This window comes from Rattus norvegicus, chromosome 18 (genome assembly GCF_021556685.1).
Source record: "Rattus norvegicus strain SHRSP/BbbUtx chromosome 18, alternate assembly SHRSP_T2T, whole genome shotgun sequence".
Lineage (NCBI taxonomy): Eukaryota > Metazoa > Chordata > Mammalia > Rodentia > Muridae > Rattus > Rattus norvegicus.
Genome location: NC_141551.1, coordinates 11777062 through 11781308, shown reverse-complemented (window position 1 = coordinate 11781308; position 4247 = coordinate 11777062). Strand labels below are relative to the sequence as shown.

Genomic DNA, 4247 nt, shown 5'->3' with positions numbered 1-4247 from the left:
ATTAGAGTAGATGTTGTATATTTCACTTTCATTTTGTTGTTGATAGTGGTTTAGGTCATCTAGAACAGTTTCGAATCTAGTAAGGATTTAGGGCAACTTCAGAGTCTTTCTTCCACTCAAAACCCGTCCTTCTTATTATTAGTCATTTCTGTAGTATTTTTCTGGTCATATCTCAATGTCACCGGCTAATAACTTGCATTTGAAAATAATCACCCTTTGAAATATAGCTTTGGAGAAAACCCCATTTTATTTATTTTTTTACCAGAAGGAAATACTGTAATTTATTTACTGCTTTGGATCTAGGTTTTAAAAGTTTTAGGAAATGAACACTTAAATAATCTACCTTAAGAATCAAAACGTGGAAAATGTAACAAAGTCATTAATTATATTTTCCTTTGTATATTTTGTTGGTGGTGGGTTTTGTTTATTTTTTTTCCCTGAGACAGGGTTTCTTTGTGCAGCCATGGCTATCCTGGAACTCACTCTATAGACCATGCTGGTCTCAAACTCAGAAATCCAGTTGCCTCTGATTTCCAAGAGCTGGGATCAAAGTTGTGCACCACCATGCCTGGCTTCCTCTATACGTTTTTAGGGACTTAGGTCTTTTCCTGTCTTATAAAAATAGTAAATACGGCTTGAAAAATGCATACTATTACAAGATGTTCTAATAGTTTAAAGGACCTATATTAACTCATATATATGATTTAGATTTCCATGATTCAAGCGTACTAAAATATTCCAAAAATTAAGATTAAGAAAAGAACTAAGAACTGTCTTTGCTGAAGCGAAGTAAGAACTCAGAGTCCTTGTGGGTCTCCCACTCATTCCCTTCCCCAGATCGGGAACCTCATCTTTGTTGGTCATCACACCTGCTATGTCTAAATGTGCCCACTTCGTATGAGTCACCAACTCTTGCAGGAATGCAACAGCTGTACATGCACCCGCAGATCTGTATCTTCCAAGATCGTTTGCATCAGCAAGCTGGCAATCTATGACTTGTCTGGTATGATGCTCAAAGAGGGGCATCCTCCAGACTCGGTCCCCAGTTTCTACACTGGCCTCATAAAGTTTGTTCCACAGCCAGGGTGAATTGGTAAAGACTCCAGTGGCCCCTGATCCCAGGGCTATGCCCACCGCACCTGTTAAAGTGGCAGCATTGATGATGACCTTGGGATTGAAGGTGTGTGCATAAGGGAGTGCATCGGCCAGGATGAGCCTGCCCTCGGCGTCAGTGTTGTCAACCTGGATAGTCTTCCCATTCCTGCCTCTGACAACATCCCCGGGTTTGTTGGCCTTTCCGCTAGGCATATTTTCACAAAGAGGCACCAAACCTATGCTATTAATGGGCAAATGGAGCTTTGCTGCAGACACGATGGTCGAGCATATTGTTGCCGCTCCTCCTATCTCAGCCCTCATGAGGTCCATATTTGCAGAAGCCTTGATGGAGAGACCTCCACTGTCAAAGGTAATGCCCTTTCCCACAAACACTATGGGCGCTTCAGTTGCCTTGGGGCTGCCTGCGTAGTGGATTTCCAAGAACACTGGTGGCTCTTCAGACCCCTTGGCTACACTTAGGAATGAACCCATTTCTTGTTCCTTTATCCAGGATTTGGGTCTGATATGGACCTCTGTTTTACTACTGGCACTTTGGAGGTTTTTTTTTTTTTTTTTTTTCCAGTAATTTCAGCAAATCTGGTTGGTGTCATCTCATTGGCTGGAGATTCCATCAGCTGGCGGGCCAAGTTCTGCCCGGAAGTAAAGAGGACTCCTTTCTCCCAGCCTCGAGATCACCACTTCCTGGAACTTCGCCGACACAGCCACCTTCTTTTCCTGCTTTAGGTCATCATACTCGTAGAGACCATTTTAAATATTATCACACAAGGTTTGCTTCATAGATTCAGAAAAAATGGCAAGATCCCTTTTAAACTATTCTTTAAAAAAGGTGTGATGTATATCATTTAAAATAATTCTTCCAATTTACTAATTCCATATTTAGGTCCTGAAACCAACAATTATTGATATCAAGGAATTTTATGTAATTGTTAGATTTTTGAATGAAAAAGTTGATTTATTTTAAAAATATAAGCCCCAAACTTATTGCCTCGCCTAAAATTACACTTATAAATATATTTACTGTTGTGTGTAATTTTAAATGCATGCTTGCTATTTCTCTAACGTTCTTTCCCCTCTCCCAGCTAGGCTCTATGATCAGCAGTCGCCCGCCTCCCTCAGCTCCACCAATTGCCAGGTGACGCTTTTCCCATGAACCTCGGAGCTGCAGTTGTTCTCCACTGGTCAACCACCCCAGACCAAGCCTCTAACAACCGCCGGGGCTGTGCCCTTTCTTTTGCCCACCTGAGTCGCCAAGGATGAAAAACACCAGGCAACCTTAATATTTTAAAACTAGCCAGATAACTCAATGGCTGGAAGAGAATTTTGTATCCTAAACTTAACAGTAGCCTTTCCCATCCTCCTTAGCCTCATCTGGTGGCAGAGACTATAGGTGCCTTATATGACCTACATGTCCGCTCCACAGCCTGGCCCAAATCCGCAACCCTCCCCGAGTCCCCTTCTCTCCCTCCTGGGACCTGGAAATCCCACCTTTTTTCCTACTCCCAACGATTAGCTTCTGCTGTCTTTATTGACATAATCAAGAAACAATTAGGGAACCAGATTTTTTTTTATTAACTTGAGTATTTCTTATCTACATTTCGAGTGTTATTCCCTCCCCCCTCCCCTTCGTTATGGGTGTTCCCCTCCCCCCTCCCCTTCGTTATGGGTGTTCCCCTCCCCACCCTCCCCCCATTGCCGCCCTTCCCCCAACAGTCTAGTTCACTGTAGGTTCAGTCTTAGCAGGACCCAGGGCTACCCCTTCCACTGGTGCTCTTACTAGGATATTCATTGCTACCTATGAGGTCAGAGTCCAAGGTCAGTCCATGTATAGTCTTTAGGTAGTAGCTTAGTCCCTGGAAGCTCTGGTTGCTTGGTATTGTTGTACATATGGGGTCTCGAGCCCCTTGGCAGGAAATAGAGAGGCAAAGATTAAAACAGAGACTGAAGGAACACCTTCAGAGCCTGCCCCACATGTGGCCCATACATGTACAGCCACCCAGTTAGACAAGATGGATGAAGCAAAGAAGTGCAGGCCGACAGGAGCCGGATGTAGATCGCTCCTGAGAGACACAGCCAGAATACAGCAAATACAGAGGCGAATGCCAGCAGCAAACCACTGAACTGAGAATAGGACCCCCGTTGAAGGAATCAGAGAAAGAACTAGGAACCAGATTTTAATATCAGCCCCTCCCCCTAAAATTTACTACAAGTGTTTTTGGCTTTTAGTATCTAGACTCTTTTTGTGCCTTTCTTTTTTCCCCTCAAAGATCTGGTTTTATTAACTGATTTATGTGATCTTTGAAGCCTACACAAACATTTGACTTCATAAGATACGGTATTTATAGCATAGCTGGACTCAACAATGGTTCTGGGGTGTGTATACATGCATGCGTGTGCGTGTGTGTGTGTGTGTGTGTGTGTGTGTGTGTGTGTGCATTGAGTCAGTGTCTCATGTATCCCAGAATGCCCTTAACTCATTCTATATCCGATGCTTACTTCCAACTACCAATCTTCCTGCTCCTATCTACCACAAGCTGGGACTGCAGGCCACACCAGTCAAGTCTAGCAAACGTACCTTCTGTACAAGTTTCACTAGAGAAAATGCAGGAGTGTAAGTTCTTAGAAAACCCGAAGGAAGGGATATTTTAATTTCACAATAAAGCTCACAGACTATATCCTCAGGGATTTTAATGACCAAACTTTTATTGAGAATTCATTAAAAATTGTAAATGATTATTGAATAATATTCAGTAATGCATAATAACGTGAAAATGGGAAGTAAAGCATTAGTTCCAACTTACAGGTCTATACCAAGTCCATGTTGATAAATCACACGGTAGTGCTCCCTTCAGAAGCAACGCATTCTTTTAAAAGTCCTGGTGGAATAGGAGCGCAGTTGAAAACCACGTGAAGCCTTTCATGGTAAAGGTGACATTGCCTGGGTCTCTGCCCTCTGCCTCACCTTTCCTTTCCTTGTGCAACCACTGCTCAAGCTCGTGGCATCAGTTCTTCCTTTGTGCTAAGGATGACACACTCCATATCCTGTCCTGTCATCTTGCTGTTACTCTTGTGTGTCCATCTTTCTATGGACACGCCATCCTGACATGGGGTCCAAATGCAAGGTCAGCCACACA

The 4247-nt window shown here is 43.2% G+C and overlaps 1 pseudogene; it reads right to left on the bottom strand.

Annotated features, from left to right (window-relative positions):
- Nucleotides 1-763: 763 nt before the first annotated feature.
- Lap3-ps1 (leucine aminopeptidase 3, pseudogene 1) lies at nt 764-1863 on the bottom strand (annotated as a pseudogene).
- Nucleotides 1864-4247: the final 2384 nt, after the last annotated feature.